Source organism: Myotis daubentonii, chromosome 4, assembly GCF_963259705.1.
Source record: "Myotis daubentonii chromosome 4, mMyoDau2.1, whole genome shotgun sequence".
Lineage (NCBI taxonomy): Eukaryota > Metazoa > Chordata > Mammalia > Chiroptera > Vespertilionidae > Myotis > Myotis daubentonii.
The window spans coordinates 53,062,954-53,078,557 of NC_081843.1; positions in this window are offsets into that span (position 1 = coordinate 53,062,954).

Sequence of the window (15,604 nt, forward strand, 5' to 3'; positions counted from 1 at the left end):
GTGTTGCAGGAAAGGTTTAGATAAAAGATGGCAGTCATTGAGACGTTAATGAACCCTATTTCCACCTGAGGGATTTGAATAGCTGACTTTGGGCCAATTAAATACCCTGTTACCATCAGAGGAGGATGTGCTTGTCTGTGTGTGTGTGTGTGTGTGTGTGTGTGTGTGTGTGTGTGTGTGTTGGGGTAGTGAGGGGAAAGTACCCAATGACTGAAATACTGACTTAAGATGGAATCAAAATGGGAATTTTTTGGAAGAAAAAGGTGGGGCAAGGGTGAGTTTGGGGCAAAAAAAAAAAAAAAAAAAAAACCAAAAAACAACAACAAAACAACCAAACAAAACTATTAACATTTTTCTCAGAGGTAACTGAAACCTCCCCTAGGAAATTCTGAGACAACCACCACCAACATCAAAAACACAAAACCCTTTCCCTACTTTTATGTAAAAGCGTGAGGTTGATATAGTTGGAATATTGTGTATTTTTTATTACTACTCGTGAAAATGAGTTTTTTGAAGAACTAAACTCACTGGAAAGATGTGGGCAGGAGGTGGCTGCTTAAAGCAACTGAGAGAGCGTGAAAATTCTAGGCTGAGAAGAATTGAGGAATATGGGCTATTGGTAAGATCAAACCTAACGGTATGCATATCTATTGCTGGTTTCCTGGGTGTAATTCAATACTTGACCTTCCCTGGATTCAAATTGCTTTTCCAAAATCATCTTTTATTCCAGACCACCAACATGCAGCACTGAAGTGCATCTAACGAACAAATGTTAATGCATATCATTATCATTATGATCCTGTAAAAACCCTCTCATCTGCCCTATTCTGTGAAGCCCTTTCAAAAGATCTCTCACCCTCCCACTTGAAGATTCACTGATCCTTTGTTCGGCCTTACTGCTTTCCTCAGCACTCTATTCGCCTCATTTCCTAGTTATTTGTTTATTCACATCCCATCCCCCATTATTAGCTCCTTAAGGTAGGGAATCTTGTATTCAACTTTAAAATGTGTTATGTATCTCTTAAGATTTCTACCAGATTTATAAAGCGTAAACATATTTATGTTTTTCTAAGATATAAGTGGTGTCTTACAAGATATGAGGAACATTTAAAGGATTTGGGTGGTGGTGTACAATGTTTATGACTTTTTGGCACAACCAGAGTAAGTCATTCATTCCTGTTAGAGCAGCGGTTCTCAACCTGTGGGTCGCGACCCCTTTGGGGGTCGAACGACCCTTTCACAGGGGTCGCCTAAGACCATCCTGCATATCAGATACTTACATTACGATTCATAACAGTAGCAACATTACAGTTATGAAGTAGCAATGAAAATAATTTTATGATTGGGTCAGAACCTGAGGAACTGTATTTAAAGGGCCAGAAGGTTGAGAACCACTGTGTTAGAGGCAAATGATTGTAAAATGATGAATATATATTGTGCTATGCTTTGATATATATCTTTGGCACTTTCTCAAAATAGTCTTAGAAATTCAGCTTAGAGAAAGAAAAATGTCTATTCTAGCTGTTTGAAGAATACCATCATAAAAGTTGGGATAGAAGAGCTGATAAGAGGAAGACAAATTTTTATTGATTGCTTTCTCTAAAAAATGAGAATAATGAGATTCCTCTGTCATCACATCACTTCTTTTCTTGTATTTCCTTAATTAATGAAAAGCATTTACATAATTTCCCTCAGTTTTTCTCTAAGCCATTGCTAAAGAAAAAAATTCTATGAAATTTGTTAAAGATGGGTAACGCAGACTTACTTAGGACCATTAATCAGATTAGGTATAGAGACCACTGCAAAGAGATTTTATAGTAGGAATACAGCATTGACAAATGGGAATTTATAGCCAAGGTGGAAGAGGTGAGTGGACGTTGCTATACCAATGGCTGGAAAATTACTAAGAGGAAACATCAAGGTCAGGGAGATTTTAGTTAATCAACCTAACAGGATTCTTGCTAAAGATAGGCCAGGGTGATCAGACACCTCCTAGCGGGTAATAGAGAAGGAGAAACCTGATCATACTGATTCGGGTTGTTTATTGAGTCGGGTGATTTCTTTCCTGGTTCTTGTCCAGATGGATTCGAGAATGAAGCCATAGATAAAAGGTGGTAGGTAAAAAGTACAGACACTTTATTGCAAGCAAATACTACCTCTAAAACCTTACTTCTAAATTCTAAGCCTAAGACTCTGCTCCCTTTGGCATAGGGTGTGCAGAGGGGTCACCTAAGAAAGGTGTCCTCCAAGTTCCTAATCCTAAAACTCTGTCCCTCTTGGAGGGACAGAGGGGCCCCTTAAGAAGGGTGACCACTGCTTTCTTTGTCTTGAGGCATTAAATAGGCTGGAGACCCTCCTTTTCTACCTTGGAACTTAGCGCTGTAATCAGCTCCCACAGCCCCCCACATGCACTTGGTCATCTTATCTTTTAGGTTGGAGTCACTTTTGATTTTATCTTAGAGCAGTGGTTCTCAACCTTCTGGCCCTTTAAATACAGTTCCTCATGTTGTGACCCAACCATAAAATTATCTTCGTTGCTACTTCATAACAGTAATGTTGCTTCTGTTATGAATCGTAATGTAAATATCTGATATGCAGGATGTATTTAGGCGGCCCCTGTGAAAGGGTCGTTCGACCCCCAAAGGGGTCGCGACCCACAGGTTGAGAACCACTGTTTGAGCTTTCTCCCAGTTGTGCTCACCTGGGGATGTTTTATCTTATAGCTCTCCCAGCTGCCCAGGTCAGGACTACTTTTGATCTAACTTATGGTCATTTTAATTGCTCAGGCCAGAGATACCTTTTTGTCCTTGGTTTATGGCTGTTTGAATTGCTCAGGCCAGGAATGTTTCCCTCTGCCTGAACCCCTCCCTCCTCAGGCATTTCTCTATCCTCTGTACAAGTAAGATAAGCACCCTCGTGTCTTCAAGTCCCCATCTATGCATTTCTCTCCCATGGACCCTCTTTATTCCCTACACCTTCCTAAGTAAGCTAGCCAGCTAGCCCTTTCACTATATCCCTGACTATTGGAGCTCTTAGGACCTTTGCTATGAGCTCTGTGACGTTAGAAATTCTGAAGATCAAGAAGAGACAGGTTGGACTGCCCAAGTGTTAGTCCCACATCAAAACCCATTCCCTATAAACTGTCTAAATAATTTTTACTTCACTTCCAGTCGACTATGTCTAAGATGATGTCAAGAGAGAGCATAGCCAGGGGGTGTGGAACTTCAGGAGCCTCTGATTCAAGTTTACACAGGAGCTTTATGGACTCTGCACCTATCCCCAAACTAGTCCCCATTCCCCTTCTCCCACTCCCTTTGTCTCTAGTGAGTGGAAATCCTTTCAGAATGGCTTGCACCCTTCTCTCCCATATTTTATGTAGAAAAACACTTGTAAAACTCTGGGACAACTGGTGGAGGTATTGTCTTTTCCCCCAATTGATTGACCCCTTTTTGTCTCTTCCACCCTCTGTCCTGTTATAATTTAATTTAGAACATCTCAAAATTTTCTCCTTGTCATCTCGAGCTGTCTTATCACTCTGTTAGCTGCAGTAAACAGATAGTAATATGATGGGGTTGAGGACACACTACCCCAAAATATGGCTCCTTTCCCTGTGAATATTGACCAGTTTAACATCTGTTAGCAAATTCATGTCAGCATATCTGATTGCCTGTATCTTTGTCTGCTCTTAGATGTCTCCTTTGACCTGGATTTTAACACTTTCTTGGTCCCCTCATCCATTAATTAGTTTAAAAAAACCTTTGATATGTGTTTTGCATTTGATTTACTGCTATGATTTTCCCTTTTAAAAGAGTTAAATTTTAACAATTTCTAATTATTAGAGGTGGTGGAGACTATAATAGGAGCAAGAGTGACAAAGAAATAAATTGTGCATGTGCTTTTAAGCAGTATTTTTCCCCTAAAATTAAAAATATATATATTTAAATCTCTGAACTCCTTTATGCTTCAAAATTTGGGAGGATCCAAAGAGTTTTTGTTTGTTTGAAAAATATGAAAAACATTTATTTTTTGAATCATTAGAAAAGAGCAATAGCATATAAACCCATTGCATATTAACGTAGTAAATAGCATTTTTGTAAAAAAATAAAAATAAACAAAGTACATTTTCTGAAACTGAAAATATGAGAAGAATGGCATTGTTTTACATTTTGGAAAATCTTAAAAGTGTTTGACTTACTAGCGAATAGCTGGATTCTCATGTCTGCCTTTGTGTCCAGTGGTTCTCAACCTTCCTGATGCCGCGACCCTTTAATACAGTTCCTCATGTTGTGGTGACCCCCAATTTCATTGTTACAAATTGAACATAATTAAAGCATAGTGATTCATCACAAAAACAATATGTACTTATATATGTGTTTTCCGGTGGTCTTAGGAGACCCCTGTGAAAGGGTCGCGGCCCACAGGTTGAGGACCGCTGAATCAGTTGTGATAGCCTCTGTACTGTATACTTGCGAGAGAACTAGAATGAAACGGGCAAATAACTTCTTGGTACTATTATACAAATGGTTTTTTGTTTGTGCATCCCCTTACAGGTCCAGAGATCACCCTTCATCTTTGCCATAGACTGAATGTTTGTTTCCCACCCAATTCATAGGTTGAGAACTAGTTTCCAATGTGTTGGGGTTAGGAGGTGGGGCTTTGGGAAGGTGATCAGGTCATGAGGGCAGAGGTCTCATAAATGGGATTAGTACTTTTATAAAGTAGACCTTAGACGGCTCCCTGACCCCTTTCAGGGCATGGGCGAACACAGCTGAAGTTAGCTGTCCACGAACCAGGAAATGGGCCCTCACCAGACACTGCATCTGCCAGTGCCTTGACCTTGGGTTTGCTAGCTTGCAGAACTATGAGAAACAAATGCTTGTTGTTTAAACTGCCCAAAAGAACCAAGACAGTCCTGAAGAAAAGGGTCAGTTTATTCTAGATTACAAAATAGAATAGTGAAGCCCGAGCTGGTTTGGCTCAGTGGATAGAGCGTTGGCCTGTGGACTGAAGGGTCCCATGTTCCATTCCTGTCAAGGGCACATCCCCAGGTTGTGGGCTGGATTCCCAGTGAGGGGCACGTGGGAGGCAGCCGATCAATGATTCTCTCTCATCATTGATCTCTCTCTCTCTCTCTCTCTCTCTCTCTCTCTCTCTCCCTTCCTCTCTGAAATCAATAAAAATATATTTAACAAAAATAAATAAAATAAAATAGGATAGTGAAGAAAATTTGAAAAGTGAATGATATTTTCTTTGCTTTTGTAATACCTGAGTTTGAAAAAAAGGCTATAAAGTATGTTAAATTTTTACCAAAGATTATTCAGTTTTAATGATTTACTTGCTTGGTTCACTGATTAATAACCTTCATTTATAATATGAAAGCTCAGTCTCTTTTGCTTTCATATTATCTCCCCGGATAGCAGAGATTCTGTGGCTTATCAGAATAGTGTTGTATGTGTTTTATGTTGATTTTAATGTGCTTAAAAAAAAAAGAACTAGGTTTGAAAGAGCTAGGTTTCTTTACAATCATGTTACCTTCTATGTTGACCTTAAAAGTCTTTTATTGACATTTTGATTAAATAAGTAACCAAGTATTGTTTCTTAGTAACTTGTGAGCCTACCTTAATTAAATGTTCACATATTTGACAACTCTTTTGAAATTGTATACCTGATACCAGAAGCCTAAATTTAGAAAAAAGAAAATATCTTTTATACCAGCAATTTTCAACCTTTGTCATTTCATGGCACACATAAACTAATTACTAAAATTTGGCAGCACACCAAACAATACATTTTTTTGTCTGACAAAGAAAAGAAAAAAAGAAGGTATAATTTTGATTCATCCATACTGATGGCTATTGTTGTCATTTTTTTTCTTGATAATCTAAAGGAAAAGAGGTCAGTGTCCCTGACTAAATAGCCAGGTATTGCATGTTTTAAAACTTAAGATTTTCAGGGGGGAAAAAAATCACAAAGATTTGGTGTTTCATGTTATGAAAAGAGAGATGCTAGAAATAATTGGGTTTGTTTGAGATGTTCCTATTGTGAGAATTAGATGGGAAGGGTTGTCAGATAAGAAGAGATGCTCACTGTTTCTTAGGATGGGTTTGTATTGACATGTTGTCAAGATAAATTTTCAGCGGTTGCATGTGTTATGGGACCTCCCTAACGTTTTGCCAGTACTCTTGCTGTCTACAATAGGTTTTTACTTTCATGGGAAATTGGATCAAAACTCATGAAATAGTAATGTGTTGTAGCCCAATAGAGAATTTTATTTTCTTTCGTTGTGATATATTTGGTTGCTGTAATAACTGAACCATAGCCTTTTGAGTCTTTATAATCTACAGATAGGTTATTTATTTTTTAAATTTTTATTCTGATACTAGTACTTGCTTCCTCAGGACTCTGTAACTAATTAAGTTACAGCCCAGAGTTTATTTCTTCAACAAATAAGGACAGTCTGAGAGACTGGTGGAAAAGGACCATACCAAGTATTTCAAACTATTGGCATTTCAAAAAACAGATATTGTTCAGGCTTCCTAGTTGATATCACTTAAGTAACTTTCAGACCTTACCAATGAACTGAGTCAGAATTTCCAAAAATCTTTTTAGTCCAGAGACTCAGGTCTTTATAAGAGCAGACAGCTAACCAAGATCTAGCACAGCAAAAGTTATTTAGAGAGGACTACGTGGGAAATGAGGGACATTTTATTGTGGTTACTTGTTTGGAATACTGTTGATGTGTTATTGTTCTATGTCTTGGGTATATAAGGAAGCTATTTCTTTCTTCTTAAGCAACCTAACCCACAATAATTTAGTAACTGCCTTTGAAGCTGAAATAAAACATTTTTACATGGCATTTGATTCTCACTGACTCCCCAAACTCACAAACTTTTTACTAAGTCTTACTGCTGTTCATGACAATCTAGTTATATACACATCTATAATAATAAAAGTGTAATATGCTAATTAGACCAGATGTCCTTCTGGATGTCCTTCCGGACGAAATTGGGGCTGGGATGGAAGCCCAGGTCCCAGGTGCCAGAGGGGAAGCCAGTGTTGGCAGCCGGGAGGAAGAAAGGCCAACTCTTGCATGGATTTCATGCATCAGGCCTCTAGTATTCAATAAGAATCGGTCTGCCTTTACACCAGGATATAACTGGACAAATTGCTTGGAATATATGATTTGAAAATGATGCTTTTTAATCAGCTATAACAGGCATTTTTATTGAAAATTAAGGTTGACTCTACATATGGAACCAATAACTGTGAAGCCCACCCAGGAAAATTGGCTTCCAGGGTCCCAAGCTAACAAATGATGAGAGGAAGTTCACTTAGGCAAGCCAGGAAACTTAGCCAATTTTGAGGGCCTCAAAAAGAGAGGAAATCATTAAATTTATAGTTACTGCAGAAGAAATCTGGTGAAGAGAAGTTTTGCTCCTTGATTTCTTACCCTCAGGATAGCAAATAATAGGAGTTTTTAAGATGTCCAACCACGCTTTCTTGCGAAATCTCCCAATTAGAACTTTATTTTGTGGCCTTAATGCCTAGTGCCTAAGTTTGAGTAGCAAACTCAAGGAAGCTTCCAGGGCTGGTTAACACTGTTGCTCATAATCTTCTCTCTTAGAGCCAGTAGTAAAATGTTAAGGCTTTCAGCAGGGCCAGGGGAGGCGAGTGAGATACAGCAGTGTCATGCCAAGCCGTATTAGAGCCTGAAGCAAAAGAACAAATCCGTAATACTGATCCTGTCTTTGTTTAAAATTTTGACATTTTGTTCACTTATTTGCATTCCTTTTGATTTTCAAAAATATTGCATCAAACTATCAGTCACTCATTATTCATTGATTAGTTTTTAGTTCTCCCTTAAATCTTGTGCGGAGGCAGGTACTTCAGTTGCCTCACCCCGTCCTGGCTTTGTTTTGTGAGCCATGTGCTCTGTGACACCTCAACTCTGCCTAGTGACAAAGCAGCCAAAAACAATAGGTTAATGAATGGGCATAGCTGTATTCCAATAAACCTTTAATTATGAAGATTTGAAATTTGATTTTATGTGTCACAAAAAATTACTCATCTTTGGATGCTTTTTAACCGTGTAAAAGCGTAAAAATGATTCTTATTCACCGGAGGTACGAAATGCAAGGCATAGAGCTAAAATTGGCCCATAGGCTGTAGTTTGTGGACTCCTCCCCTTGCTTCATCTGTGTGAACAATCAAGGCCAAACTTAACCAAACCTGCCTTTTTTGTGTGTGTTATTAAGAATAATTTTTGAAATTATTAACAGGAGATAAGGCTATCAGAAAAAATTGTGAACTACCTTAAAATGAAAAAATATTACTGGGTGTCCTATGAAATGCTAGGTGCGGTTTAGCCCAGTCTTCATCATTATTTGTAACTTCCATTGCTTGTAAGTTTACCACTTGTAATGACCTGCTAGTAATAACAATGATTTTTGCTGATGAAGGTGTAATTGATTATTTCCGTATGCATTTTGACCATTAAAAATAATCTAGAGAATAACTAGCGGGCAAACCAAGATGGCGGCATAGGTAAACACCGGAGATTGCTGCCTTGCACAACCACTTCAAAAATACAACTAAAAGACAGAACGGACATCACCCAGAACCACAGGAAGGCTGGCTGAGGGGAAATTCTTCAACTAGAAGGAAAGAGAACAGCATACCGAGACTCAGAGGAGGCGCAGTGCGGAAAATACAAAGGTGCGGAGGTGCGCACGGAGCGGGCTGGCAGCTGAGGGCACGGTTGTCTGTTTCAATTGGGAGGGAGTCCCAGGCTCTGAGCTCCAGTTCTGGGCAAGTTTCCAGGAACCCATACTCAAACAGGAGAAGCGGGACTGTCTGGCTTCCGTCGGAACTCGAAGGCAGCTTTCTCTCTGAGGTGCTTGTAGTGGTTGCTGGGACTCTGAGAGGCAGAGCCTCTGGGGACGGGACTGAGAGCAGCCATAACTGCTCGCTCCACCCGCCCTGTAGATCCCCTGGGACCGGCCCCGCCCAAGCCCTGCACAGAGGCATTTGCCGGATAGCCTCAGGCAAAGGCTAGATTAGCACCTCCCCAGAGGACAGAAGTTCTCTCACTGCAGACACAGCTGATTCTCACAGCCAGCTGGCCTGGAGGTCAAATCACCCCCGGTATTACCCACAACAATCAAGGCTTAACTACAACAAGACTGCGCACAAAGACCACTAGGGGGTGCACCAAGAAAGCATAAAAAATGCCGAGACAAAGAAACAGGACAGAAATGACAGAAATGGTGGATACAGAGCTCAAAACCACAATTTTAAGGTCTCTCAAGAACTGTCTAGAAGCCGCCAATAAACTTAATGAGATCCTCAAGAATCTAATGAAACCCTCAATGTTGTGATAAAGAACCAACTAGAAATTAAGCATACACGGACTGAAATAAAGAATATTATACAGACTCCCAACAGCAGACCAGAGGAGTGCAAGAATCAAGTCAAAGATTTGAAATGCGAAGAAGCAAAAAACACCCAACTGGAAAAGCAAAATAAAAAAAAGAATCCGAAAATACAAAGATAGTGTAAGGAGCCTCTGAGACAGCTTCAAGTGTACCAACATCAGAATTATAGGGGTGCCAGAAGATGAGAGAGAGCAAGATATTGAAAACCTATTTGAAGAAATAATGACAGAAAACTTCCCCTACCTGGTGAAAGAAATAGACTTCCAAGTCCAGGAAGCGCAGAGAACCCCAAACAAAAGGAATCCAAAGAGGACCACACCAAGACACATCATAATTAAAATGCCAAGAGCAAAAGACAAAGAGAGAATCTTAAAAGCAGCAAGAGAAAGAAACCCAGTTACCTACAAGGGAGTACCCATACGACTGTCAGCTGATTTCTCAACAGAAACTTTGCAGGCCAGAAGGGAATGGCAAGAAATATTCAAAGTGATGAATGCCAAGAACCTACAACCAAGATTACTTTATCCAGCAAAGCTATCATTCAGAATTGAAGGTCGGATAAAGAGCTTCACAGATAAGGAAAAGCTAAAGGAGTTCATCACCAACAAACCAGTATTATATGAAATGCTGAAAGGTATCCTTTAAGAAGAGGAAGAAGAAGAAGAAGGTAAAGATACAAATTATGAACAACAAATATGCATCTATCAACAAGTGAATCTAAGAATCAAGAGAACAAATAATCTGGTGATCATAATAGAATCAGGGACATAGAAAGGGAATGGACTGACTATTCTTGGGGGGGAAAGGGGTGTGGGAGATGCGGGAAGAGACTGGACAAAAATCGTGCACCTATGGATGAGGACAGTGGGTGGGGAGTGAGGGCGGAGGGTGGGGTGGGAACTAGGAGGAGGGGAGTTATGGGGGGGAAAAGAGGAACAAATGTAATAATCTGAACAATAAAGATTTAATTTAAAAAAAACAATAAAAAATACATTAAATAAAAAAAAATCTATTAACAGATTCATTTCAGCACTTCTGATCGCCTCTGTTTCTGTCTTATCATCAGAATCGACTTGAACTGGATTTTTGTATTTTTCTAGTTCCCTCAGTAATTTAATTGAAACATTCTTTAACACGTTTATTTTTGTACAAGGTTTATGATTTTATCTGTTTTTTTTTTTAATTCTCACCTAAAGATATTTTTCCATTGATTTTTAGAGAGAGTGGAAGAGAGAGGAAAAATCCATGTGAGAGAAACACATTGCTTGGTTGCCTCCTGCCTGAGCCCTGACCAGGGCCCGGGCTGGGGAGGATCCTGCAACCCAGGTACATGCCCTTGACCGGAATCAAACCCAGGACATGGGCCCACAGGCCGACGCTCTGTCCACTGAGAAAAACCTGCTAGGACCTGATTTTATCTTTTAAATGTATCCCTTAACAATGGGTTAAGACAAACATACATTATTATTAAAAGTTTAATTCCATACCCAGGGAAAGTGAGGGTAACTCTTAGATTATTCATTTAACGTTTATTGATCACCAACTATGAAGCAGGGTGTTGATGCAAACATGAATAAGGATGACCAGTTCCTTCCTCCCAGAGTTCATGATCTCCTGGTCCTTCCTATTGATTCACTCTCTCACGCTACAAATACTTATTGAGGCCTACTGTTAGTACCACAGCTCAGCCCATTTGGGTTGAATCATCTTTTCCAATACAATCTTCGTTGTCTTACATGTTTAACAATGTTGCTGCAGGAAAAATGTTATGCATTTTAAGCAACTTATGTTGATTAATTAAAAATCTTCGTAACAGCCCTAACCGGTTTGGCTCAGTGGATAGAGCATCGGCCTGCAGACTCAAGGGTCCCAGGTTTGATTCCGGTCAAGGGCATGTACCTTGTTGCGGGCACATCCCCAGTAGCGGGTGTGCAGGAGGCAGCTGATCGATGTTTCTCTCTCATCGATGTTTCTAACTCTCTATCCCTCTCCCTTCCTCTCTGTAAAAAATCAATAAAATATATTTAAAAAAAATCTTTGTAACATCTCTATAGCTTTCTCAAATGGAAGAGGAAAAAGTCCTATTTCCATAATTTCTTATTACTACAAGATTAAGAACAATTTACAAATAATTTTTAATTATTCTATTGTGTTGAAAACTCACTATATTATCCATGGATTGCATATATTTTTCCTATAATGCTGTTATCACTGAGAGTGTTCCTTAAAATTCTTTTCTGGAATTTCCTACAAATGTAGTAGTATACTATTGTTTACACCTCAGTTAGATATTCATCCATTTAAAGAGCATTTCATTTTAAAAAGCATCTTAGTGTTTTGGAAAAAAATTTGGTCTCATTGTACAGATGTGAGACTAAGGATAAAAAAAAAAATAAGGCTTTAGATGAGCTTCTTTCCACCTTAACTCTTTTCCCATAAGAAAAGTAGAAATTATCCAAAAGCCTTTTAGCACTTTGAAGTCTATAAAGTATTAAGTATAGAGTAGTAAGTGAAACTTCCACTTGGGTCCTTCAATTCCTGCACCCCCACTTCATTTACCAGAGGGTACCACTATTAAGAAATATGGGGCCCTAACCATTTTGGCTCAGTGGATAGAGCATCGGCCTGGGGACTGAAAGGTCCCAGGTTCGATTTCAGTGGAAGGCATGTACCTTGGTTGCGGGCACATCCCGAGTAGCAGGTGTGCAGGAGGCAGCTGCTCGATGTTTCTCTCTCATCGATGTTTCTAACTCTCTATCCCTCTCCCTTCCTCTCTGTAAAAAGACGTCCTCCATCTTCGCTGCCCCAGCCAGAGCCGCCTTCCGTCCTCTGTCTTCGCGGCCCCGGCTCGCCTTCAGTCTTCCCTCCACCACTTGGAGCCTATGTATGCAAATTAACTACCATCTTTTTTGGTGGTTAATTTGCATATCATGCTGATTAGCCAATGGGAGGTGTAGCGAAGGTACGGTCAATTACCCTGTTTGTCTATTATTAGATAGGATCATCAAATATCCCTACTTGTACAAAGCCAACTTTCTTAGTTGTTTTGTTAAATTATTTTAAAACCAGAATCCATTCTAGGTCCATACATTTCATTTGGTGTTTTTGTTTCTTCAGTCTTTTTGGATCTAGTCCAGATGCCCTACTTTTGTTTTCATGACATTGAATTTTTGAAGAGTCTAGATTAGATGTTTTATAAGTATGGTCCTATATTCCTTTCTTCTAAAGTCAGGTTTATTGAGATATGATTTATGCAGTGTAAAATTCATCCTTTTTAGTGGATAGTTCTATGAGTTTTGACAAATACACTCAATAATGTAACCACCACCACACCAATACAGAATACTTCTAACTCCCCCAAAAGTTTCATTCTGTCTTTTTGCAGTAGGCCCCTCCCCCTACTGCTAAATCTTGGCAACCACTGTTTTGTTTTCTGTCCCTAGGTTTTGCCTTTTATGGGAAAGTCATATAAATGAAATCATACACCATATAGCCTTTTTAAAAAATGTTTTTATTGGTTTTAGAGAGGAAAGGACAGGGAGAGAGGGACAGAAACATCAACGATGAGAATCATTGATCGGCTGCCTCCTGCACACCCCGTACTGGGGATCAAGCCCACAACCAAGGTACATGCCCTTGACCAGAATCGAACCTGGGACCCTTCAGTCCACAGGCTGATGCTCTATCCATTGAGCCAAACCAGCTAGGGACCAGGTAGCCTTTGAGTCTGACTTTTTTCACGTAGTATATATTAAAGATTTAATCAATGTGCACAATTTATTCATTCACCAGTGGAAAAATGAGTGGTGTGCATGTTTTGACAATTATGTTTAAAGCTGCTATAAATTTTGCATATAAGCTTTTGTGTAAACGTACGTTCTCATTTCTTTTTGGTAATGCCTAGGACAGAGATTGTTGGATCATATGGTAATTGTGTGTTTAATTATAGAAGACTCTGGCTGCATGTTTTCCTTTGTAACTGTACCAATTTGTATTTCCACCATCAGTATATCAATATATGAGAATATTGGTTGTTCCACATTCTTGCCAACACTTATGTCATTAAAAAGTTTTTAGCCATTCTAGTAAGGCATCTTACGAGTTTAGTTTGAATTACCTTAATGAATAATGATGTTGAGCTGTATGTTTTTGAGGGCAGATAGTTTCTGGACTGAATGCCATTAGAAAAACCCACCTCAAAAAACATTAAAGTCTTTCCTCTATTGTTTTTTGTATGGTTCCTCCTATCGAGCTTTCTCACTTTTGACTGAGATCACAAACCAAGCCCCGATGCCTACCCCAGTCTAGTCAGAAGGCTGCCAGGATTTTCCCAATCTTGACATTTTTTACTTGTTTGTGTAGATTAAAATTTCTCTACCAAAGGAAGAGATTAAGTTAAAGTTAGGGAGTGTCTGGTATTTCTTGAAAATTATTTTTGATGGTAGCATACACAAGGAGAAGCTTTAGCATGGCTGCTCTCATTCGCGCTCTCTTTAACACAGACATATGCCATCCTAATGGCTTCCCAGAAAATGTATTCCATGCTCGTTTTATTTTACTAGAAAGTATTATTCCCCCATTAACCCACCCTTCAAAGTTTCTATTTAAAGTAATCATTCTCCAACTTGATCTTAGCAAATATTCCCTATAATGTGCCTGAAAAGGATTATTAACTTTTTTCAAAGACTGTTCTCCAAAACTATACTTGTAAGAACAGACTGTAAAGCATATCTCAACACTGTGGAGGTTTAGTCACATTCAAAAATGAGATATTTTAGGGGTGAGGAAAAGCTGGGTGGTAATGAAAGTAGATGAAATAGCATTAAATAGGCAATACCATTTAGAGTGGGTTTTAGGGTTAATTTCCCTTAGAATTAAAGTTCCTTTTGAAATAACACATTTTCTTTTTTTTTTAAAATATATTTTTTATTGATTTTTTACAGAGAGGAAGGGAGAGAGATAGAGAGTTAGAAACATCGATGAGAGAGAAACATCGATCAGCTGCCTCCTGCACATCTCCCACTGGGGATGTGCCCGCAACCCAGGTACATGCCCTTGACCGGAATCGAACTTGGGACCTTTCAGTCCGCAAGCCGATGCTCTATCCACTGAGCCAAACCGGTTTCGGCAATTTTCTTGCAGCTCTTCATAGACTCTTGTCACTTTCCAATAACTATGTGCTCTACATATCTATTTAGTGAAGATTTGTAACACTTTAATTCTCCTAAGACTTCCAAAGTCAATTTCCCTCTTTCATTAAAAAAAAAAAGTGTAGAATGTTGTTGGTGATGGGGAGAATATTATTTATCCTTTCATGGTTGCCATGGAAAACAACTATGTTAATTTAAGAAATAGAGCTCCTCTAGTCCGCAGCCCGGGGACATAGCACCTATCACTATCTGTGGGAGTGTTACCTGGTGGCAGGTCAGCCCTGAACACCTTCGATTTGTAGTCGAATAAAGATTCAAATTATTCAAATTAGATCTGATACATTCATGTTTAGGGACATTAATTTTTACAAATATGGAAGAAAATAGGAGAAAATACTAGATTGATTTGTCAGGAGAAATCATTGACAAAACAATAGGAATTGGCAAGAAGCCCTAGACATACACACACATTTCCAAAATAAGGTTGAAATAAATCCCCCTAGAGGGGCAAAAGATCCCAACACTGATATTTCACTTATTCCCATTTTTCAGGTGGGGGTGGGAGAGGTGACTCTTAATAACAAGTGTTGTTGGACAACCAAATTTAGAAGAGAATATGTTTATGTCTGCCTTGCCTATTGGGTTTTAGACAATAAAATTTTAATCCCTGTACCTTTGTCTTGACATGTAGTTAGTGGGAAATAATGGACCCCAACTAAGGTTGCATCTGCATCACTGCATGCTGTAGGCATACCTGAACACACACACAAGCTAAGTTAAAAATGACTTACAAACAGTAATGTGTAATTGAAAAGCAAGTAAAACAATGGAAACCCGAAGATATTCGAGATAACACAGGTGCTAAGATGATAAAGTGTCCTTCCAGAAACTTGAGGGAATTTATATGTAATTTATGAGGTTAAGAGACCAGATTCTAAATCATTTCTTCCATTGCTTTCACACTTAGGTATGACTCCAAGTTTGTATATTTAGAGAGGAAAATAACTAAAAAAAAAAAAA